At 45.7% G+C, this 25,968-nt stretch overlaps 1 long non-coding RNA gene across 1 annotated transcript; it reads right to left on the bottom strand.

Moving 5' to 3' along the window:
* Positions 1-19,952: 19,952 nt before the first annotated feature.
* On the bottom strand, positions 19,953-24,467 carry LOC134433605 (uncharacterized). The gene is made up of 3 exons (XR_010031663.1): positions 24,243-24,467; positions 23,561-23,735; positions 19,953-22,870 (listed from the first exon to the last, which is right to left on the bottom strand). It is a non-coding gene; the product is annotated as an uncharacterized LOC134433605 (long non-coding RNA).
* Between the last annotated feature and the right edge of the window lie 1,501 nt (positions 24,468-25,968).

Here is a 25,968-nt window from a genome sequence, read left to right as displayed (position 1 = left end):
TACATTAAAAGACAACAACAACAACAACAAGAAAATAAAGAAACCAACAACAAGAATAATACCAAAAACCAGATAAACTTAAAACTGCAACAAAAAAATTATTCCCAACTGAATAAACCCATAGTGCCTCAAGCTATCAAAATAAAAATACCACCTAGAAACAAACACAAAGACTAAAGACAAACGTAACCATAAACAATGTCCCCCAAATTACCCGTAACCATAAAACATACACTACAATCAAATAAACCAAACAAATAAAAGCCCTGGAAGACGATAAACACACATGCAATTATAAAGATTAAAAACCCGCTGCTATGAACGACAGGACGCTACCTCAAGCCCCCCAAAACAAACACTACACACTCACGCTAATAAAAGCCACCGCAACAGAATTAAAATGCGAACCGCTGCTTCACGCTACGACCCGGAAAAACCACTGCGCGCCCTTCTAAACATAATACCCGGGAAAAAAAAAAAAAAAAATCCGACTACAAAACCCAATCCAAAACAAACCATTATCATCCCTACCGGCACCGAGAACCGTGCCCCTCAGGAAGAACACCGTATCCCTTAGCGGACACCCGCTGCAAACCGAACCCAGCGATGCCACCCAGCCTCCAAAGCGCCTCCGAGCCACGGCACCGCCGAACCTGGTGCGGCCGAACCCCGCGCTCACTGCCGGCCCCGGACGGAGCGCGGCTCCCGGCAGGAAAGCGGCTCCTGCGGCGGCTGCTCCGGCACGCGGGGCCGGCGCCGCCCCGGGGAGCCCCGCCCGCTGCCCCTGCCCGGCGGGGCCGGCACCGGGCCCGGGGCTACCGGCGGCGCCCGAGCCCCGCGCCCGGAGCGGACGGAGCGGCCGGCACCGCCCGGGCCGGCGCAACAGCGCCCGCGCCGCCTCTGCCGCCCTTGGCCGGCCCGGCCCGGCTCCCCTCGGCTCCGCGCGGCTCGCACCGGCGCGGCTCCGCCACTGCCGCCCTTGGCCGGCCCGGCCGCGCCGAATCCCCCGTGCGCCCCGGCAGCTGCCCGGGCCGTGCCAGCAGCGCTCCCGAGCGGGAACGTTCCGGGCCGGGAACGTTCCGGGCCGGGCCGCGGGCACGAGAAGCGCCCTCCAATGCAGCGGCACAGCCCCATTGCAGCCCTGCAAACGCTGCCGGAGCTGCGGCTTCCCGCAAGCCAACCCCGAAACCGCAGACGGGGCGCACCTCACTTCAACAAGGGCAAAGAAATTCTCCCCTAAAATTTCACCCCCTAGGAGAGCAGAAAAGAAGGGGCGCTCCCCAAATGAAAGCCTTCGACTGATGGGAAAGGGCGATTTCAACCTCCATTCAAACCCTTCAAAAGGAGGCACACAAGGGCTGCCCCCTCCATTTAAACCCGAGGGTGATGAAAATGGGGTGGGCTGCCTTCAAATCAAACCCATAATGCCACAAGAATACTTTTCCCATTCCCCTTAGAATAGAATGCAAGGATTCCCTGTCACCCCCGGGATACCCCTAACAGCCTGGAAAAGGCAGCTTTTCCTGCAATCAACACCCTTAAATCCACAAGTCAAGAGGGATCCCCTCAGGTCAAACGCAGACAATAAAAGAAGAGGAGCTGCTTCCTTCTCCTTAATTCCTTTTGTCTTCATAAGCTCCATTTTTGTTCCTGGGGAACCGGGGAGGGACTAGCAAGATGAAATTGCAAAGGGGAAGGAGAAAAGTCCCCGCTCCAAACCCACACGGGCTCACCTGTTCGGCTGCTGCTCCCCGGCACAAAGATTCGTCCCTCGGCGCCTCCTTTAAGCGATGCTCCACGTACCCAAGCGCGGATCCAGGTGTCCCCCCGACCCTGTGGGAAGCTCTCGCAGTCCTTCCATGAGACAGCGCCGGGAGCGGCCCATAAACCCCTCCACTCAGCAGTTCCATGCAAAAGGGAGCTGAGGCAAAGCCTCCCCCTAAAACAGCCTCGTCCTGGCCCCTCATCATCCTCACACTCACACCTGGTGCTGATCTGAGCCCCCATCATCCTCACACTCACACCTGGGCTGCTCCGAGCCCCCATCATCCTAACAGCTCACACCTGGGCTGCTCCGAGCCCCCATCATCCTCACACACACCTGGTGCTGATCTGAGGCCCCATCATATATTTTTCATATTTATAGTCGCATGTATATTTAGAATTTATATTACTGTATAATAAAAATTATATTATATATTGCATCTCTTCATGTTAGTTACATAGATTTCTATTTCTATTCATAGTTTGGTATTATATTTTTGTATCTCTATATATTTATTATATATTTCTGTGTGTCAATTTACATTTCTATAGTACTTATATTATTTAAAATAAAACCCTGCCTCTAACGAAATAAAAAGCAAAGACACCCCTTTATTTAAAACACATTTAAAAGTTTAAAAATAATTTTGTTTGTCATAATTCTATTCACATCTATATTTGTAATTTTCATTTGTTATATTTATAGATATTATATATATTGGAGAGAATACCTTTTTATATAATAATAGATATTTTCTTTTGACACAATAGATTTCTTTTACTTATATTTATATGTATTAAATATTTATTGATATCGACATATATATATGGTATATTTGGATTTCTAGTTTTATATTTTTTATGAAATCTCCAGCCCATACCCCAACAAAAGCCAAACAATCCCCAATTTATTTAAACTATATTTAAACATAAATCCTGTCACGGCCGCATTGCACAGCAGTGCCCCAAACTAATCTGACACTTGCTCATCTCCTGGACCTGAAACTGAACCCGCTCACCTTGATCGCACCTGGCAGAACCATTTTCGTACCTTTTTCTGGCATATCTTGTTTTTGTTTTTTTTTGTCTTGAGTTTTTGTGGCCTTCATTGCCACTCTTTCTTGCCTTGTTTCTTGGGGCTTTTACTCCCTTTTTCCTTGATTTTTTTCTGGCATTTCTTGGGGTTTTTTCTTCATTTCTTCTTGCCCATCTTGTTGGGGATTTTTTTGGTTTTTCCTTGCCCCCCTTTGGGTTTTTTTTTTCAGGTGTTTTTTGTTTTTTGTTGCTTTTTTTTTTTTTCCCCTGGGTTTTTCTTGGGCTTTTTTTTTTTCTTTTCTGGATTTTTTCTTCCCCATCTTGGTTTTTTGTTCTGATTTTATTTCTTGCCCACTTTGGGGTTTTTCTCTGGTCTGTTTTCAGGGATTTTTCTTGCCCATCTTGGGTTCTTTTGTGGGTTTTTTTTTTTTTTTTCTCTGCCTTTCTTACGGTTTTTTCTGTTTCTTTTTATTTTTTTTTTTCCTGGGATTTTTCTCCCCCATCTTGGGGGTTTATTCTGGACTTTTTCATGCCCATCTTGGGGTTTTCTTCTGCGTTTTTTTCTTGCCCATCTTGTTCTTGTTTTTGGTTTTTTTTTTTTTTTTTTTTGTTTTGTTTTTTTTTTTCTTTATTTTGTTTTTTTCCTGTTTTTTTTTTTCTGTGGTATTTCTGGGATTTTTCTTTCCCATCTTGGATTTTTCGGGGAGGGGAGGTTTCTCACCCATCTCGAGTTTTTTTTTTATGTTGGTTTGTTTTTTGTTGTTTTTTTTTTTTTTTTTTCTTTTTCGTTTTCTTTTTTGTTTTGTTTTTTTTTCCCCTAGGTTTCTCCTTGCCCTCCTCGTTTTTGGGTTTTTTGTCTGTCTTCCTTCCTCCCTTCCTGTCCTTCCTTCTTTCTTCCTTTCATTTCATTTCCTTTCCTTATTTTCTTTTATTCTTTTTCTTTCTTTCTTTCCCTGCATTTCTAATCTTGGTTTTCCTTTCTAGCTTTAGAATAAAAGAGCAGCAGTAGTAACTTTCAAGCTACCTGGGATTAAAAAAACTCCAAAACGAAAATGATTTAAAGAAAACGAGTTATTCCCTGGGAGCCTGAAATTTTCTACTGCTGACCCTGATATAGAGCTTTTATTCCTTCTTATAGATAGTTGATATTTTACACTTTATACAGCGCCCCCTGCCGTGTGCATGGGCGCACTGCAGGCACAGCGCTCCCTGCCGTCTGCACAGGCGCACTGCAGGCACAGCGCTGCGGCGTCGCCTTTTACGACAGTCGCGCTTTACGGCAGTCTTTACGACAGTCGCGCTTTACGGCAGTCTTTACGGCAGTCGCGCTTTACGGCACCTTTTGCGACAGTCGCGCTTTACGGCACCTTTTGCGACAGTCGCGCTTTACGGCACCTTTTGCGACAGTCGCGCTTCACAGCAGTCTTTGCGACAGCTTTGCTTTACGGCACCCTTTACGACAGTCGCGCTTTACGGCAGTCTTTACGACAGTCGCGCTTTACGGTACCTTTTACGACAGTCGCGCTTTACGGTAGTCTTTACGACAGTCGCGCTTTACGGCACCTTTTACGACAGTCGCGCTTTACGGCACTCTTTACGACAGTCGCGCTTTACGGCACCTTTTACGACAGTCGCGCTTTACGGCACCTTTTACGACAGTTTTTTCTTGCCCATCTTGGCGTTTTTTCTGTTTTTTTTTTCTTGCCAGTCTTGGGGGGTTATTTCCAGATTGCTTCTTGCCCATCTTGGGGGATTTTTTCTGAGTTTTTTCCTGGATTGCTCTTGCCCATCCTTGGGTTTTTTTCCAGTTTTTTTTTCTGTTTTTTTTTTTTTTCTTGGTTTTTTAAGGTTTTTCTCTGGGCTATCTTGTTTTTTTTTCCTGGGAGTTTTCTCGCCCATCTTGGGGTTTTTTCCTTGGTTTTCTGTGGGTGTTTTCTGGGTTTTTTCTTGCCCATCTTGGGGTTTTTTTTCTTGTTTTTTTCCCTGTTTTTTTTTTTCCTGGTTTTCCCGGGGTTTTTTCTGGTCCATTTAGCATTTTTTTTCTGGGATTCTTCTTGCCGATCTTGGTGTTTTTTCTGGTTTTTCCTTGCCCCCTTGGGTTTTTTTTTTCAGGTTTTTTTTTTTTTTTTTCCTGGGTTTTTCTTTTCTGGATTTTTTCTTCCCCATCTTGGTTTTTTGTTGTGATTTTTTTTCTTACCCATCTTGGGATTTTTCTCTGGTCTGTTTTCAGGGATTTTTCTTGCCCCTCTTGGTTTTTTTCTGTGTTTTTTTTTTTCCTCTGCCTTTCTTACGTATTTTTCTGTTTTTTTGTTTTTTTTTTTTTTTTTTTCTGGGCTTTTTCATGCCCATCTTGAGGTTTTCTTCTGCGTTTTTTTCTTGCCCTTGATGTTGTTTTATGGGTATTTTTGGTTTTGTCTTTATTTTGTTTTTTTCCTGTTTTTTTTTCTGTGGTATTTCTGGGATTTTTCTTGCCCATCTTGGATTTTTCGGGGGGGGGGGGGGGGTTTCCTCGCCCATCCCGAGGTTTTTTTCTGTGGGTTTTTTTTTTGGTTTTTTTTTCTTTTGTTTTTCTTTTTCCTAGGTTTCTCCTTGCCCTTCTAGTTTTTGGGTTTTTTTGTCTGTCTTTCTTTCTTTCTTTCTTTCTTTCTTTCTCTTTCTCTCTCTGCATTTCTAATCTTGGTTTTCCTTTCTAGCTTTAGAATAAAAAAGCAGCAGTAGTAACTTTCAGGCTACCTGGGAGTAAAAAAAACTCTTAAACGAAAATGATCTAAAGAAAACTATTCATTCCCTGGGAGCCTGAAATTTTCTACTGCTGCACTTGACAGAGAGCTTTTATCCCTTCTTATCGATAGTTGATATTTTATACTTTATACAGCGCCCCCTGCCGTCTGCACCGGCGCACTGCAGGCACAGCACTTCGCCGTCATTCAGTTCTGTTTAAACTCGGCTGAATGCGGCTTGGTTCGGCTCTTGGTCTAAACTCGTTTCAGTTCAGCTCTTCGGCTAAATTCGGTCGTATTCGGCACGTTGTCTAAATGCGGCTCAAGTCGGCTACAGTCTGCTATCGGTTCCAGTCGTCTATCATCGGCTCTTCGTGTAAACTCGGCTATTTCCGGCTGCACTGGGCTCTTCGGTTCAAGTTGGCTGTTTCCGGCCACGCTCGGCTCTTCGGTTCAAGTTGGCTGTTTCCGGCCACGCTCGGCTCTTCGGTTCAAGTAGGCTGTTTCTGGCCACACTCGGCTCTTCGGAACAATTCAGCCCGGCTCGGCTGCCTCAGGGCAGGAAAGTGGACGCGAGAGGACCCCAGCACAGCGAGGCGTTTACCCAGATGCCTGTAACAAACCCGCCAAAATACGCTTGCCCGCGGCGCCCCTGAGCCCACAGCATGTCTTGAGTACACATGAAACGCCACAAAAAAATCCGTCGGGGCCGCAATGACGTCGGTATTCCGTGCAGGCAGTCCAGCTACACCCACCCAGTCCTCCACTTCCCCGCCCTTTTCGCCGCCATCTTGAGAAGGTCAACCAAAACTCCGTGACATCAGCCACGCGCCACTCCCAAGCTGGCGGCCTCTCGGTGCACGGCTGCAGTACCACGCTCTGCCCACAAGGCGGCAGCACTGCCGCCCGCCCCAGCCGGGGGCGCAGCGCGCCTCGGGGCTGCAGAAGCGAAGGCGGCAATAAAGAACAGGGGCGACCCCTGCCGAAAACTGCTCTGAAATAAATGCCCCAAAACAACCGGGAAGAGGGAAAAAAAACCATCTGCCTCTAATCTAATAGGATAAAAGACAAAACAAAAACACTACACAAGAAAAAAAAAAAAAAAAAAAAAACACAAAAAGACATCAATTTATTTTAAAAATATTTAAGTTTTTTTTAAATATTTTTTCATATTAACATTCACATTTCTATTTACAATGTATATTGATGTACACTGTCCATTTATACATTTCTTTTTATAAATACATTTCTATTCCATATTGCATATATCCCTAAAACTTAAACGTATTTTTGTATTTTTATACATATTTTTACATAGTAAGTATATATTTCTGTTACGATTTTTACTTCTGTAACACTTGGATGATTTAAAATAAAACCTTTACCTCCATCCAAATTAAAGCCAAAAAGAACCCCTTTTTTCTAAAGTGTATTTAAATATTTTTTAAAATTCTATTTTTCAGGTCCATATTCACATGTACATTTAAAATGCATACTTATGTATACTGTTATTTGTATTCTTCATTACATCTCTTCCTGTTATTTGTGTTTCTTTGTATTTTGTGTTTATATATATTTATATCTTGTTTGTATATCTCAATATTTAGAAATATATGACAATAATATCTACACTCATATTATTTAAAATAAAAACCCTGCCTCTAACACAATACGACTAAAAAAGACCCCAACCCTTTATTTTAAACAAAATTTAAATAGGTTTTATCCTAATGTTCAATTTTTATATTCATATTTGTATTTATAATGTATATTTAATGTATATTGCTTACTTACACATTTATCTTTACCAATGTCAATTTAAAACTAAATTTATATTCTATATTAGATCTGATGCGAGTAGTTTTTCATAATTTTTATATCTTTTTATTCATATTTTTTTATATTTGATTAAATATTTCTGCGTCAAAATTTCTACTTCTGGAATTTTTACTACGGCAGCAGGCCATGCGGCAGGGCAGAACAGCTCCAGCACAAATCTGTGCACACACCTGTGACACAGAACGTGACAAACAGGGGGACATGAAACACGACACATCATGCTTGTGCTGAGGGGATTGAGGTGGGAAGGCAAAAGGGACCCAAAAGACACACTAGGGAACATGGCACACCGGACAACACGACACAGACCAGAGCTGTTCTGCACTGCCCGCCTGAAAGCTGCCATCAAAAGCAGAGCCTCTCCCTTTAGCCGTCCTAAGAGGCCCTTGCAGAAGATTGCTTTTCCCACTGCCAATTTTTAAATCTGCCCCAGGGATTCCCAACCTGCTACTCGCCCATCTCCAGGCCGTGGCCCCCGACTTATCTTTTGGATGATCGGGGATGTGCATCCACGTTGCACCTGAAATGAGTCTGCCTCGGAGGGCCCCGTGATCACCTGTTAGTCTCTGGTCAGCTACAATAAAGAAAACCAAAACCAAAGTGTGAGTCAAGAGTTATGTGGGCCAAATCCCAGGCAGTCAGCTACTTCCCCTTTCCTGAGTGTGCCTGGCTCCCTCAGGCTCCAGCTTCATCCTGATTCCAAGGCTGTGGCCTTCATTAGGGGTGGCACCTGGGTTAGAGAAAGGCAAAGTTAAATGGCATTCCTGTGAGTGCACTGGATGACCTTGTGTGCTCTAAGACATGGCAATGCCTCTGCTAGGCTTCTGAACAGCCTTGTGTGGGGGGGCCCTCAAATAAACACCCTTACTCACCCTGCTGCCTGCAAACCCCCCCCCAGTAACTCCTAACTGGATACCTGCTCACCCTCCCTCTCCCAGTCACAATCCCCAACTCACCTGAAGCCTCAATCTCAAACATCATCCTTGACACTGGGAAGATCCCTCTTGGGACACAATGAATCTGCTGAAAAATTGTTGTGCTTGAGAGCTGAGCAATAACAACCACTTCTCTCCGCTGCTCACCTTGGCTGCTGGTATCCAGATTGACTTCCTAAAAGAAAGACAAAGAACAGTGCTGTAACACAGTCACCATACACACTTCTGCTGCAGAGACAAATGGGGCCTCACCTGCTTGGGGCAATCCCCTCACCTGGGATGGGGCCCTCTGGCACAGATTTAATCCATCTCAATCTGAAAAGAAAGTTAGGACAAGAGTCAAACTGTTGCAGGATAACTGATGAGCTCCAGATATGATGAGTCCATCTACAAATCCCATCTAGAGTCCAACTACACCCCACATTACACATTCCAGGTCCCCGGGCCCTCTCCTATTGCAGCTGGCTATGCGGCAGGGCAGAGCAGCCCCGTCCCAAATGCGTGCAGACACCCGTGACACAGGACACACAAGACATGACAAACACCGGGGACACAACAGGAACAGAAATCTCTTAGCAAGGAAAATGGCTGCAAGGACTGAGAGAAGGCAAAAGAAGAAGAGTTGAAGATGATGGCGAGCTGATGAGGCTCAGAGAACCCTGGAGGAAGAAGATGCAAACGGAATGATTTATTCCAAAAACTGCAAAGATGGATGCTCGAGAATCCTACAGTCAGAATCCTCTCCCTAACATCACATCCTTACAAGTCCCAGTCTGCTATAATGGATCATTGCACAGCATGGCTGTCCGTACAGCTCAGAACAAGACCTGACAAGACATCTGACTGGATGCTTCTAAAGAGAGATGCATTTCTGATGCCTGTGTGAGCTCCCCAGTCAAAAGTTCTATGGCACGGGTGCCAGGGCGAGGAACACTGAGATCACGGATACTAGGAAAGGTTTCTGAGAGGCTCCTCACAGGGCTAAGATAAGAGACATGAGATATCCAGACAACACACAATACACAAAAGACAAGTGACACGAGACACACCGGGACTGCTCTGCCCTGCTGCGCACCTCAGCACTGTGATCAAAAGGGAGACTTTGCTTTTATAGGGCCTAAGGGGCAACATCTTGGCTACCCTCATTGCCAGAGCCAACTCAGACCCCCAACTCAGGGAGTCCTGACCAAGCACCCCACGTTCATCTCCTCTGTGGGTCACAGCCCTCTACTTATCTCTCAGACATCTGGGGATGCTGGTCCCTGTCAGGTGTGAAGGAAGGCCACCTCGTCACCTGGGAAGGTCCTGCTGGCACCGGGCTGGGGTCTCTCAGACAGCTGGATTAAAGAGAACCAAACATCAGTGCCTGACCTTGGCACCGCATCGGTCAAAACCCCACCACTCTGCTACTCACAGTGCTCCTAAGAAGGCCCGGCACCTCCTAACCCTGACCCTCTGCATGCACACCTGAAAGAAAGTTAGAACATATGTCAAACACCTCCACAATAACTCACAAGCTTCAAACGCCCTATGTCAATCTAGGAACAGCATCTAGAGCCCAAGTACAGCCCACGCCACAAATTCCAACTCCCCGTGGTTTGTCCTACTGAAGCACGCCATGCGGCAGGGCAGAACAGCTCCGGCAAAAATACCTGCAGACACCCGTGACACAGAACGTGACAAACAGGGGGACATGAAACACGACACATCATGCTTGTGGTGAGGGCCTCGAGGGGAAAAGGCAAAAGGGATCCCAAAGACACACCAGGGAACACGACACACACCAGAGCTGTTCTGCACTGCCCGCCTGAAAGCTGCCATCAAAAGCAGAGCCTCTCCCTTCAGCTGTCCTAAGAGGCCCTTGCAGAAGAGATTGCTTTCCCCTCTGCTCATTTGTAAATCTGTCCCAGGGATTCCCAACCTGCTACTCCGCCATCTCCAGGCCGTGGCCCCCGACTTATCTTTTGGATGATCAGTCATGAGAATCCACGCTGCACCTGAAATGAGTCTGCCTTGGAGGGCCTCGTGATGGCCTGTGAGCCTCTCGGTCAGCTGCAATAAAGAAAACCAAATCCAAAGTATGAGTCGAGAGTTATGTGGGCCAAATCCCTGCAAGTCAGCTACTTGCCCTTTCCTGAGCGTGCCTGGCTCCCTCAGGCTCCAGCTTCATCCTGATTCCAAGGCTGTGGCCTTCATTAGGAGTGGTACCTGGGTAAGAGAAAGGCAAACTTAAATGGCATTCCTGTGAGTACAGTGGATGACCTTGTGTGCTCTAAGACATGGCAATGCCTCTGCTAGGCTTCTGAACAGCCTTGTGGGGGGGGGGCCCTCAAACAAATAAACATCCTTTCTCACCCTGCTGCCTTCAAAACCCCTCCCAAGAACTCCTAAACTGGATACCTGATCACCCTCCCTCTCCCAGTCACAATCCCCAATTCACCTGAAGCCTCAATCTCAAACATCATCCTTGACACTGGGAAGATCCCTCTTGGGACACAATGAATCTGCTGAAAAATTGTTGTGCTTGAGAGCTGAGCAATAACAACCACTTCTCTCCGCTGCTCACCTTGGCTGCTGGTATCCAGATTGACTTCCTAAAAGAAAGACAAAGAACAGTGCTGTAACACAGTCACCATACACACTTCTGCTGCAGAGACAAATGGGGCCTCACCTGCTTGGGGCAATCCCCTCACCCGGGATGGGGCCCTCTGGCACAGATTTAATCCATCTCAATCTGAAAAGAAAGTTAGGACAAGAGTCAAAATGTGGCAGGATAATTTAAGAGCTCCAGATATCCTGTGTCCATCTACAAATCCCATCTGGAGTCCAACTACACCCCACATGACAAATTCCAGGTCCCCGGGCCCTCTCCTATTGCAGCTGGCTATGCGGCAGGGCAGAGCAGCCCCGTCCCAAATGCATGCAGACACCCGTGACACAGGACACACAAGACATGACAAACACCGGGGACACAACAGGAACAGAAATCTCTTAGCAAGGAAAATGGCTGCAAGGACTGAGAGAACGCAAAAGAAGAAGAGTTGAAGATGATGGCGAGCTGATGAGGCTCAGAGAACCCTGGAGGAAGAAGATGCAAACGGAATGATTTATTCCAAAAACTGCAAAGATGGATGCTCGAGAATCCTACAGTCAGAATCCTCTCCCTAACCTCACATCCTTACAAGTCCCAGTCTGCTATAATGGATCATTGCACAGCATGGCTGTCCGTACAGCTCAGAACAAGAACTGACAAGACATCTGACTGGATGCTTCTAAAGAGAGATGCATTTCTGATGCCTGTGTGAGCTCCCCAGTCAAAAGTTCTATGGCATGGGTGCCAGGGCGAGGAACACTGAGATCACGGATACTAGGAAAGGTTTCTGAGAGGCTCCTCACAGGGCTAAGATAAGAGACATGAGATATCCAGACAACACACAATACACAAAAGACAAGTGACACGAGACACACCGGGACTGCTCTGCCCTGCTGCGCACCTCAGCACTGTGATCAAAAGTGAGACGTGGCTTCTATGGGGCCTAAGTGGCAACATCTTGGCTACCCTCATTGCCAGAGCCAACTCAGACCCCCAACTCAGGGAGTCCTGACCAAGCACCCCACGTTCATCTCCTCTGTGGGTCACAGCCCTCTACTTATCTCTCAGACATCTGGGGATGCTGGTCCCTGTCAGGTGTGAAGGAAGGCCACCTCGTCACCTGGGAAGGTCCTGCTGGCACCGGGCTGGGGTCTCTCAGACAGCTGGATTAAAGAGAACCAAACATCAGTGCCTGACCTTGGCACCGCATCGGTCAAAACCCCACCACTCTGCTACTCACAGTGCTCCTAAGAAGGCCCGGCACCTCCTAACCCTGACCCTCTGCATGCACACCTGAAAGAAAGTTAGAACATATGTCAAACACCTCCACAATAACTCACAAGCTTCAAACGCCCTATGTCAATCTAGGAACAGCATCTAGAGCCCAAGTACAGCCCACGCCACAAATTCCAACTCCCCGTGGTTTGTCCTACTGAAGCACGCCATGCGGCAGGGCAGAACAGCTCCGGCAAAAATACCTGCAGACACCCGTGACACAGAACGTGACAAACAGGGGGACATGAAACACGACACATCATGCTTGTGGTGAGGGCCTCGAGGGGAAAAGGCAAAAGGGATCCCAAAGACACACCAGGGAACACGACACACACCAGAGCTGTTCTGCACTGCCCGCCTGAAAGCTGCCATCAAAAGCAGAGCCTCTCCCTTCAGCTGTCCTAAGAGGCCCTTGCAGAAGAGATTGCTTTCCCCTCTGCTCATTTGTAAATCTGTCCCAGGGATTCCCAACCTGCTACTCCGCCATCTCCAGGCCGTGGCCCCCGACTTATCTTTTGGATGATCAGTCATGAGAATCCACGCTGCACCTGAAATGAGTCTGCCTTGGAGGGCCTCGTGATGGCCTGTGAGCCTCTCGGTCAGCTGCAATAAAGAAAACCAAACCCAAAGTATGAGTCCAGAGTTATGTGGGCCAAATCCCTGCAAGTCAGCTACTTGCCCTTTCCTGAGCGTGCCTGGCTCCCTCAGGCTCCAGCTTCATCCTGATTCCAAGGCTGTGGCCTTCATTAGGGGTGGCACCTGGGTTAGAGAAAGGCAAAGTTAAATGGCATTCCTGTGAGTGCACTGGATGACCTTGTGTGCTCTAAGACATGGCAATGCCTCTGCTAGGCTTCTGAACAGCCTTGTGGGGGGGGGGCCTCAAATAAACACCCTTACTCACCCTGCTGCCTGCAAAACCCCCCCAATAACTCCTAACTGGATACCTGCTCACCCTCCCTCTCCCAGTCACAATCCCCAACTCACCTGAAGCCTCAATCTCAAACATCATCCTTGACACTGGGAAGATCCCTCTTGGGACACAATGAATCTGCTGAAAAATTGTTGTGCTTGAGAGCTGAGCAATAACAACCACTTCTCTCCGCTGCTCACCTTGGCTGCTGGTATCCAGATTGATTTCCTAAAAGAAAGACAAAGAACAGTGCTGTAACACAGTCACCATACACACTTCTGCTGCAGAGACAAATGGGGCCTCACCTGCTTGGGGCAATCCCCTCACCTGGGATGGGGCCCTCTGGCACAGATTTAATCCATCTCAATCTGAAAAGAAAGTTAGGACAAGAGTCAAACAGTTGCAGGATAGCTGAGGAGCTCCAGATATCCTGTGTCCATCTACAAATCCCACCTAGAGTCCAACTACACCCCACATTACACATTCCAAGTCCCTGGGACTTCTCCTATCGCACCAGGCTGTGCGGCAGGGCAGAGCAGCTCCGGCACATACGTGTGCTGACACCCGTGACACAGGACAGACAGGACAGGACAGGACAAACACTGGGGACACAACAGGAACAGAAATCTCTTAGCAAGGAAAATGGCTGCAAGGACTGAGAGAACGCAAAAGAAGAAGAGTTGAAGCTGACGGTCAGCTGATGAGGCTCAGAGAACCCTGGAGGAAGAAGATGCAAACGGAATGATTTATTCCAAAAACTGCAAAGATGGATGCTCGGGAATCCTACAGTCAGAATCCTCTCCCTAACCTCACATCCTTACAAGTCCTAGTCTGCTATAATGGATCATTGCGCAGCATGGCTGTCCATACAGCTCAGAACAAGACATGACAAGACATCTGACTGGACGCTTCTAAAGAGAGATGCATTTCTGATGCCTGTGTGAGCTCCCCAGTCAAAAGTTCCATGGCATGGGTGCCAGGGCGAGGAACACTGAGATCACGGATGCTAGGAAAGGTTTCTGAGAGGCTCCTCACAGGGCTAAGATAAGAGACATGAGATATCCAGACAACACACAATACACAAAAGACAAGTGACACGAGACACACCGGGACTGCTCTGCCCTGCTGCGCACCTCAGCACTGTGATCAAAAGGGAGACGTTGCTTTTATGGGGCCTAAGGGCCACATCTTGGCTACCCTCATTGCCAGAGCCAACTCAGACCCCCAACTCAGGGAGTCCTGACCCAGCACCCCACGTTCATCTCCTCTGTGGGTCACAGCCCTCTACTTATCTCTCAGACATCTGGGGATGCTGGTCCCTGTCAGGTGCAAAGAAAGGCCACCTCGTCACCTGGGAAGGTCCTGCTGGCACCGGGCTGGGGTCTCTCAGACAGCTGGATTAAAGAGAACCAAACATCAGTGCCTGACCTTGGCACCGCATCGGTCAAAACCCCACCATTCTGCTACTCACAGTGCTCCTAAGAAGGCCCGGCACCTCCTAACCCTGACCCTCTGCCACACATGGAATGCATCTGCACCTGAAAGAAAGTTAGAACATATGTCAAACAACACCAGGATAACTCAAAAGCTGCGAACACCTTATGTCAATCTAGGAAGAGCAGCTCGAGCCCAAGTACAGCCCACGCCACAAATTCCAACTCCCCATGGTTTGTCCTACTGAAGCACGCCATGCAGCAGGGCAGAACAGCTCCGGCAAAAATACCTGCAGACACCCGTGACACAGAACGTGACAAACAGGGGGACATGAAACACGACACATCATGCTTGTGGTGAGGGTCTCGAGGGAAGAGGGCAAAAGGGACCCCAAAGACACACTAGGGAAGACGGCACACACCGGAGCTGTTCTGCACTGCCCACCTGAAAGCTGCCATCCAAAGTAGAGCCTCTCCCTTTAGCTGTCCTAAGAGGCACTTGGAGAAGAATGCTTTTCCCTTTGCTAATTTCTAAATCTGCCCCAAGAACTCCCAACCCACTATTCTCTCATCTCCAGGCCGTGGCCCTCAACTTATCTTTTGGATGATCGGCGATGTGGATCCACCTTGCACCTGAAATGCGTCTGCCTCGGAGGGCCTCGTGAGCACCTATGAGCCTCTTGGTCAGCTACAATAAAGAAAACCAAAACCAAAGTGTGAGTCCAGAGTTATGTGGGCCAAATCCCTGCAAGTCAGCTACTTGCCCTTTCCTGAGCGTGCCTGGCTCCCTCAGGCTCCACCTTCATCCTGATTTCAAGGCTGTGGCCTTCATTAGGGTTGGTACCTGGGTAAGAGAAAGGCAAAGTTAAATGGCATTGCTGTGAGTGCAGTGGATGACCTTGTGTGCTGCAAGACATGGGAATGCCTCTGCTAGGCTTCTGAACAGCCTTGTGTGGGAGGGCCCTCAAATAAACAAATAAACACCCTTTCTCACCCTGCTGCCTGCAAACCCCCTCCCAAGAACTCCTAACTGGATACCTGATCACCCTCCCTCTCCCAGTCACAATCCCCAACTCACCTGAAGCCTCAATCTCAAACATCATCCTTGACACTGGGCAGATCTCTCTTGCGACACGATGAATCTTCTGAAAAATTGTTGTGCTTGAGAGCTGAGCAATAACAACCACTTCTCTCCGCTGCTCACCTTGGCTGCTGGTATCCAGATTGATTTCCTAAAAAGAAAGACAAAGAACAGTGCTGTAACACAGTCACCATACACACTTCTGCTGCAGAGACACACGGGGCCTCACCTGCTCGGGGCAATCCCCTCACCCGGGACGGGGCCCTCTGGCACAGATTTAATCCATCTCAACCTGAGGAAAAAATTAGGACAAGAGTCAAACAGTTGCAGGATAACTGAGGAGCTCCAGATATCCTGTGTCCATCTACAAATCCCACCTAGAGTCCAACTACACCCCACATTACACATTCCAAGTCCCCGGGATTTCTACTATTGCACCAGGCTGTGCGGCAGGGCAGAGCAGCTCCGGCACATACGTGTGCTGACACCCATGACACAGGACAGACAGGACAGGACAGGACAGACAACGGGGACACAACAGGAACAGAAATCTCTTGGCAAGGAAAATGGCTGCAAGGACTGAGAGAATGCTAAGAGAGATGACGGAGTTCAAACTGACGGTCAGCTGATGAGGCTCAGAGAACCCTGGAGGAAGAAGATGCTAACTGAAGGATTTATTCCAAGAACAGCAAAGATCGATGCCTAGGAATCCTATGGTCAGAATCCTCTGCCTGCCCTCACATTCTTACAAGTCCTAATCCACCATAATGGATCCAGGTGGGGCATAGCTGTCCAGACAGCTCAGAACAAGACCTGACAAGACACCTGACTGGATGCTTCCAAAGAGAGAAGAGAGTCTGATGCCTGTCTGAGCTCCCCAGTCAAAAGTTCTATGGCCTGGGTGCCAGGCCAAGGAATGCAGAGATCACAGATGCTAACAATGATGCCAAGGTTTCTGACAGGCCCCCCTAAGGTAAAAGACATGGGATACACAAACAACACATAATGCACAACAGACAAAGGACACGAGACACACCGGGACTGCTCTGCCCTGCACACCTCAGCACTGTGATCAAAAGTGAGACGTGGCTATTATGGGGCCTAAGGGGCCACTTCATGAACACCCCCTACCTCCAAATTGGACTCAAAAACCCCTCCCAGTAGTTCCCAAACCAGCACCATGCCTTCATCCCCTCTGTGGGTCACAGCCCTCTACTTATCTCTCAGACATCAGGGGATGTCAGTCTGTGTCAGGTGCATAGAAAGGCCACCTCGTCACCTGGGAAGGTCCTGCTGGCACTGGGCTGGTGTCTCTCAGGTGTCAGCTACAATAAAGAAAACCAAAACCAAAGTGTGAGTCCAGAGTTATGTGGGCCAAATCCCACCAAGGCAGCTACTTGCTTTTTCCTGAGTATGCCTGGCTGCCTCAGGCTCCAGCTTCATCCTGATTCCAAGGCTGTGGCCTTCATTAGGGGTGGCACCTGGGTAAGAGAAAGGCAAAGTTAAATGGCATTGCTGTGAGTGCAGTGGCTGACCTTGTGTGCTGTATGGGAATGCCTCTGCTAGGCTTCTGAACAGCCTTGTGTGGGAGGGCCCTCAAATAAACAAATAAACACCCTTTCTCACCCTGCTGCCTGCAAACCTCCCCCCTTCCACAATAACTCCTAACTGGATACCTGATCACCCTCCCTCTCCCAGTCACAATCCTCAACTCATCAGAAGCCTGAGTCTCAAACATCATCTTGGACACTGGGCAGATCCCTCTGAAGACATGATGAATCTGCTGAGAATTTGTTGTGCTTGACACAGCTTGGAATTTCAGGGAGTCTCACTCCTCAATTTAACAAAAAAAAAAAAAAAAAAAACAAAAAAACCAAAAAACAAAACAAAACAAAACAAAAAAACAAAAAACTAAATCAGAAAACAAAAATAAAAAACCCAAAACACCTAAATCCCCACAAAAAAATAAAAAAAAATACAGAAACCACCAAAAAATCAAAGAAAGCAACGAAAACCAACCAAAAACCCCAAAAAGAAAACCTAAGAAACCAAAATTTCCACCAAAAAAAAAATCCAACAACAAAAAAAAAAAAAAAACAGAGCAAAACCAAAAATTACAAAGGCACTTTACCACCCCTAAACACAAAACCCAAAATCACAAACCTAAACATTCCCTGTGTTCTATGCTGTTTTCTTCACAGAATCTTCCAAGCCTCTGTGCTTCAGATGCCCAGAAACACTTGCTGAAAACAAGCTGAGATGAGCTGAAAGAGCCTCTTCCCTGAAATGAGGAGAGCTCTTGCCCCAGCACATCCCAGAGAGGGTATGAAGCCCCTCAGCCACGGCTGGGGTTAATAACCCCTGATTGTGCCCCGCCTCTCGTTCCCATGGCACCCAGGAAAAGGGAGGGGGCAATCCCACCAAGCCCTCAGAGCAGCTGCAGCTGTTTGGCTCCTCTGACTCACATTCAAGGGCAGTAAAGGGCTTGTCATAGAAGAAAGTTCTTCAGAAGAATAGCAGTACTTTCTTTTTTGCAACAACTACCTGGAGCAGAAGAACAGAAAACTGGCAAGATATAAAACTTTGTGGTAAGGTTACATAGCTGGATAAATTGGGTAATTGAGTAATTTGCTGTTACCTTCTATAATTATTCTGTGTTTAACAAAAGCCATCTAATAAATTCACACCCAAAACTCCAGCAGCCCAGCTGGCCCTACCAAATCTCTATGTTTATGCATACAGTAAACAAAACCAAAATCCCAGTAATACCTATCAGAAGTCTGTGAAAGAAATCTATTGAAATTGATCCTACCTCAAATACAAAACAACCGATGCAAAGTTAGCTTCACTCAAAAAACAATTTACACAGAGCTAATAACACCAAGAAATAAAACAACACACCATATACCAGCAAAGAATATAATAGTGAAGAAAAAAGAAACCACTTTTTTTTTTTTTTAATTTAAACTAACTTCTTTTATTAGCTAGAACAAAAGCTTCCCAAATTCCTTACAACTTCTGAGTTTCCATCCAAGCAAAAAAGCAAAATTCGTGCACTTGTGCGTTCGATGCTCCTGTCAGATTCTCTGTTTCTCTCCACATCTTCTTACACTTTCAGTCTTCACGCTGTGCTGCCGTGATGAGTTTGACGGAAGAATTGGTAAACGTTAGGAGAGGATTTCCCTGCCTCCCTCCCCAAAGCTGGTTTCCTTAGTGCATTTCACTCAATCCCAGGCCGGCAACGATGCACGCTCACCTCAAGGCTCACAGCTGCTCGGCTAAATTCGGCTGTAATCGGCTAAACTCGGCCACTGTCATCTGCATTCGGCCAGACTCGACCCTTCGGCACAGCTCGGCTCGCTTCGGCCGAACTCGGAGCCGCTCAGTGCGCTCGGCGCGGCTCGGCTCGCTTCGGCCGAACTCGGAGCCGCTCTCTGCGCTCGGGCCACCTCGGCTCGCTTCGGCCGAACTCGGTACCGCTCTGTGCGCTCGGCGCGGCCCGGCTCGCTTCGGCCCAACTCGGAGCCGCTCTCTGCGCTCGGCGCGCCTCGGCTCGCCTCGCTTCGGCCGAACTCGGAGCCGCTCAGTGCGCTCGGTGCGGCTCGGCTCGCTTCGGCCGAACTCGGAGCCGCTCTCTGCGCTCGGCGCGGCTCGGCTCGCTTCGGCCGAACTCGGAGCCGCTCTCTGCGCTCGGCGCGGCCCGGCTCGCTTCGGCCCAACTCGGAGCCGCTCTCTGCGCGTTCGGCTGAGCTCGGCTCCCTGAGGGCGGGCAAGCGGCGGCGCCTCGCGTTAAACTCGCCCGGCTCGGGGCTCTCCTGCTGCCGCGTCCCGCGGGCGGCCCGGCCATCCCACGGACACGATCTGGAGCGCGGCGTGGCACAGGAGCTTATTAGGCTGTGACCGCACTCGCGCTAATTAGCGCGCACGAGAGCAGCGGGCTCGGTTCGGCTGAGCTCGGCTCGGTTCAGGCAGCCTCGCAAGCCTGGCCTCGGTTCGCTCGAGGCCGTCAGGTTCGGCCGGTCTCGCCTTGGTTCGGCTGAGCTCATTCCATTCGGCCGAAGGAGGCGTCGTTCGCTCGTGTTTTTATAAATATCTTTCTATATTGACTGTATAATTCTATATTTAGTTTTATACTTCTATAATACTTCCATTATTCCAAATAAAAACCCCGTCTCTAACCAAATATATAAAAAAACCCCTTCTTTTAAAGGATATTGAAATATTTTTTATTTATACTTTGTATAATTATACATTCATATTTTAATTTATCGTTTCTTTGGATGTATTACATTAATTATGATATATATATACAATTTTAAAATAGATTTAAATTAGTATTTAAATTATGTATAATATCTACTGCTACAACTAATTTTTTCTTATATTTTTAATTTTTATATTTATCTGTATGTATTTATTATATATTTCTAAACTTAGATTTCTACCTTTATATTATTTGTATTTATAATTTTTACAATCAAAACCCTGCCTATTGACCAATAAAGAAAACCTGCTTTATTTAAGTATTTTAAAAATATTTTCATGTTTATAATTTTCATATTTATAATTTGTTCAATATTAGATGAGAACACACCTGCTCCTGCACCGCAGTGGGGCTCCCTCTCCTGGGGACCTTGGGGTGCCCCAACGGCATCAGAGCCCAGAGTCTTCACCCCCTTCTCCTCTGTTTAGAAAGTACACTGGAACTTTTTTCTGGAAACAAAGACATTACCTAAATCCTCTCCCCGTGTCCTAGACAGATGGATATTCAGTTATTAGTTGGCTGGGCAGCAGTTTCTTAAATAGAATGATAATCAAGATGTGAACATTTCAGCTACAAGCAAATAGGCAAATCTGAACAAGGTACTGGTGGGCGACCACTGAAGTTATTTTGAAGGAATTTTTTAAACAATAAAATACTGATACCACAAAAATAAAGCAAAAAGCTAACTACTGGCTAAGAATGAAGGAAAAATTAACTTTTGACAGCAACAACATTCCAACCACACAGGCTTTTTCCCAATGTCATACCTTATAACTACCTCTCTTGGGAATTCTCATCACGTATCCCAAAAGGAATAAATACCTCAGAGCGTCCTAAAGCAAAAAGTAGCACACATGAGCTCCTCACACTCCCGGGAGGCCGGCACAGCGTGCACTGAGTCTGCAACAAATTCTGCTCACTGAGGGTCTGCAAACAAAGGTTCAACTGATGAACTGAACTGATTTTAAAGGGAGGTTTTCTAAGCACAGAAGCACAACAAAGAACAAGCAAAAACAATTCTTAAAAACAACCTGCAAGTTTTGTTTAGCATATATGCAACTGATTTCCACCCTGTGGCTTCTCACTTTGATTTGTCTGTAGGTTCAGGAAGATGACAATGCACACTCTGCCTTCCCTGAGCCCCCCACAGCAGCTGAGCACTGCTCCGTGTGCTCAGATCATCAGGAACTGGATTGCACGTGCCCGGATGGACTGGAACTGCTCTGCTGCAGATTCAGGAGACGATGGCACAGAGGGGCTGGCCGAGGCGTCGTCCCAATTCCATTTCTGTGTGACAAGAAGCGGTTTGTTCCCAACGGGTGCAACAATCCCCAGCTCGCTTCCATGGTGAGTACCGATGGCACACAAATGGCAGCCTGAGGAAATCGTATTCTGGGCTCTAAGTGCTTGGGACGGGGTCTGATTTTTTGTTTTGCATCTGTATGATGATTAGTACGACAGGGCCCTGATTGATGACATGGCAGCACAGAATTAAAAACTCCTCGACAGGATTACATCGACTTCTAGGAAAAGACAAAAGCCTAGGACCCTTCTGAAATCTATTTTTAATGCGAAGCACACGGATTGTCACTATGCTGCGCCTTCCAGCTTTTCAAAGCAGCTTACTTCTGAAGACCAGAAAACATTTATTTCTACAGAAACAATGGGCAACCCCCAGGCTAATCTCAGCACTACTGTTTAATAGGGGATCTGCCAGCATGCCAGTCCAGCTTCAAGTGTGCTTTATTTCAGTCTAACATCCCCTCAAAATTCTTCTCACATCTCCCAACACTGACATCTTATTTTCCCCTAAAGCTTCTCATCATTAGCAATTTCCAAGTAACATGGTATTTTTACAACATTCAAAAATGTCATGCTGGACTGTGCTAGAGAGTAATTTGCATATATAAGCTTAGCAAAGTTTGAATTGACTTGTCCAGAGAAAAAACCTACAAGTGAACACCTACACCTGCCTACAAAGAGCTAACAAGCCCCTGGCAGCTGCCAGCATCAAGGCACAGCGGATGTTTCTAATACAGGGTAAGGATAACAATATCACATTCTGTTCTCTCCAGCTTCTTTTCCCTGCAGTCATATTTTGCTGCTTATGATTTTTTTAGTCTCTGTATCTTCTTGGACAGCACCGAGCCCGACGACGAGGATATGAGAGTCTTTCCCTGTCGGACGGAGAGAACCAGGAAAACAGTTAAAATAAGAACAGGGCAGTTTGAAATTCATACTTGCAACGAGAAGCAGCGCCTAACAAACAGAACAAAAGTAAACAAAGCATGGTACCTCCCTGGGGACAGAAGACTTATAAACTCTCCAGAATTTACAATTCTAGTGACCATCCCCTTCAGGACAGCAGCCAAGTGTCCCATGGGGTGGTGCTGCACCAAAGAACCATCTGAGAGGTTCCAAAGAGTGAAATGCACAATATTTTGCAAAGACAAAAAATCTTGCAAAATAACAAAAATACAATAGATGTAAACTACAGGGTAAGAGTACAAGTGTTCACTTTAAGAGCTGGAACCATCCAGGTGAGCACCTGATAAATGGATCCTCACAGGAGTTTGAACCCTTCAGGACACAGAAGGGTTTTCCCCAGAAACTTCACAGACTGAGTTTTGATAGAAGTACACTTGCCAGACCCTCAGAAACGTCACCCATTCTCCAGGTGTCTGGAGAGAACTGCAAATGGCTCTCACGTAGTTTGAGCTAGTTGTGTAAGGTCTCAGGGTGAATTTCACCAGATGCAACCAAACTGGGCAACTCCCAGTGGGACAGAAGGAACACAAAGCTTGGGTAAGCAGAGCTGCAGCAAATACTGAGGAAACAAACATAACAGCGTAAAAAATAATAAACCATCCTTTTTTTTCCCTCTTGCTTTTGTTTTTTTCTTATTCAGATCAGCACAGCAATTAAAGAGAACGTGAAAAACTCACCATTACTGAACATTTCATCATCTGTAAGCTGAGCATCCTTAGCATAGAGGACTCCAAAGTTAAAATTCACCGATCCCTGGGAAATAAAACCAAATATCGTATGGTAAACAATCAAACAGCAGTCATAAAAATTTGTTTCCTCTAAGGACTATCTGGTATGTATGTATCTTTGCATTACACATTAGAACATACACTTTATACCATCTCCTAATAGGTAATAATTTACCTTTGAACTTTGTTAGTATAGCATGAATTTTTAACTTAAACTGGTGATCTATTATTATTAAGTTGGTGCTTAAAGTTATTTCTGCTGTCACGTTCAAAAAAACATGAATTTTTTTTACTGGAATGAGCAATTGATTTCAAAGTCATCAAAAGCCCACCAAAACACAAAGCTGGGTTCACTGGACGGGTCTGTGAGCTAGAAGTAGTTAGGCTTGTACTTCCCTCTTGCTCTTCCAGAACCAATAAATCCTGTCAACAAAACCAGGATCTTTAGCCCGCTGCTGTGAAAGATTCTACAAGGATGATGGTTTGATTTGTGTTTAGAAGTTTTGATTTGAAATGGCCAGTCCAATGGATAAAGACAGTTTAGGTAGTATTACATTGCTATTATTATTATTTCTATTATTATTTTTACTATTACTACTGCTATTGTTATCATCTGCTACTGGAAGAAACAAACCAGTAGTACCTATACTTAATTACTTTTATTTCCAGGAAATAATAAAGAAAAAGAACCAAACCAAAAAAAGTCACTTCCTACCTTTTATATCAAGGGATGAAAAATTTCTCTTGGGCTCTTCTCCAATTTATCAAGACTCATAGCAATGAAAGGCAAACAAAACAGCGCTTTATAGAAGGCCAAGTGCACGTTTCAAGGCTGAACCACCAACTGATTGCAGTGACAGCAGTTACAACATGAATCCTTCCTAGAGCCTCTGTGAAATGGAATGTTCTGTGGAACTGCCGTTTCTTTCCCAAAATACTAACTTCCAACACTTCCTAAACGTATTTTGTATTTTAAAACCACAGAAGTTAGTGAGACTCTGTGCGGAGATCAGGTTTAAATTTATTTCCTTCCAAAGCACAGAGCTCTGTTCCATCACCCTTCCCTTTGGCTCTACACTGAATTATGGTGAGCATTTGAGGACTGCTCAATAATCGATTCTATTTCTCTCTTTTTCTAGTTCTCTCTATTCCTAAATCATTCAAGACAAGTCAAATGAAAAATGACAAGTTCAGCATCAGAGTCACACTTTTTCCCTTTGTCTGCTCAAGAACAGGCTCTAAATCCACTTATTGCTGCCTTCAACGATTCAGACTTGCAAAACCATTCTTACATGTTTTACAGCTTTATCATACAACCCACAGAACGCAAGCTCTGAATTACAGGAAAAGGTACACAGGCAAATATCTAAAGGGATCACTTATTTGTAAATACATACCTTGATAGAGAGCGCACTGAGAACCTTTCTGTGGGACTCTAAGGGACGCATGCTTTCTGAGCACCCTGTAAACAAGAAAAGCTACGATATATTACAGGACATCCCCACTTTTTCTACATATTCAAATAGAATTTTTAATAAAAACAGTTCAGTTACAAAAGAAGGAAGAAAACCAAGCTAATTTTACTCAGCTGTATTTACTGCCGATTTAGAGAAAAATGCCGGGCCGCGTCGGCCGTTGCGTCACACGCCGCGCCGGCAGCAGGGCCTGCCGGGAGTTGGAGTCTCGGGCTGGCAGCCACTCACGTGCCGCGTCAGCCGCTGCGTCACACGCCGCGCCGGCAACAGGGCCTGCCGGGAGTTGTAGTCTCGGGCTGACAGCCACGGCTCCGTCCCCCGCCACCGGGAGCTGCAGTCCCTCCTGGGCATCAAACGGGTCCTTCGCCCCAGGGCGGGGAAGGACCTGAGGCAGCACCGCTCCTCCCGGATGCCCTCTCTTTTTTCCTCCAACTCTTTTTACTTTTTTCACTCTGTTTTTTTTTTCACCACTTCCCTTCCCCCTTGCTCTCCTGCTTCCTTTCATTTCCTTTCCTTTCCTTCCCTTCCCTTTGCCTTTCTTCTATTTCTGATCTTGGTTTACCTTTCCACCTTCAGAATAAAAAAGCAGCAGTAGAAACTTTCAGGCTACCCGGGAGTAAAAATAAAACTCCAAAACGAAAATGCTTTAAAGAAAACGATTTATTCCCTGGGAGCCTGAAATTTTCTACTGCTGCATGTGACACAGAGCTTTTATTCCTTCTTATAGATAGTTGATATTTTATATATATTTATAGTTTATGTTGATGCATTATATTAATAACTACATATAATAGGCACCTTATTCAAAAAATATACGGGAATTATTTTTTAAATTATTTACCATATCTACTGCTACAACTTATTTTTCCTTATATTTCTAATTTTTATATAAATCTTTAATGTGTTTATGATATATTTCTATACTTATATTTCTACCTTTATATTATTTGTATTTGTAATTTTTACACTAAAACCCCTGCTTTGGCAAAGAAAAAACAAAACCATCCATTATTTTAAACTACCTAAATTTTTTTTATATTTATATTTATCATAATATACAACAAATGATAGATATAAGTAGATAGATATATCACACCCGCATTTATATCTATTTTATATCCATTTCCTATAATATTTTTCATAAAATATATGCAGTATTACGTGTATTATATATTGTATCAATTTATGTTATTTTACATTTACAATTTATTAATAAGTTTTTATAGATCTGCATATAGTTGCAATACATTTATATATTTGTATTTTTGCTTGGCTTGTATTTACATTTATATTCTCTATTCATATATCTATAAACATACACAATACTCTATTAAAATTAGAGTAACTTATTGTAACATATAATGACTTATGTTACATGTTAAATTTTAAAAATTGACCGAATATATAAAAATAAAATTGGCTCATTCCCATTGCTACACATCTATTTCTTTTGTTTCACTATAGTTAGAGTCATAATTGCATATTTAAAATCCAATTCCTAAATGAAATGACAAAACAAACAGCATCAAATTCTCACCAATATCTTCCAAAAACATCAAGATACCTCCAACAGCCAAACAAGTGTCAGCGAAAAAACCAAGAACACTCTTTTCAATAACAATTCTCATCACGACAGAAAAATGGAACC

Source organism: Melospiza melodia, unplaced genomic scaffold, assembly GCF_035770615.1.
Source record: "Melospiza melodia melodia isolate bMelMel2 unplaced genomic scaffold, bMelMel2.pri scaffold_214, whole genome shotgun sequence".
Classification (NCBI taxonomy): domain Eukaryota; kingdom Metazoa; phylum Chordata; class Aves; order Passeriformes; family Passerellidae; genus Melospiza; species Melospiza melodia.
Note: the sequence above shows the minus strand (reverse complement) of the source record. Positions and strands in the feature narration are given on the sequence as shown.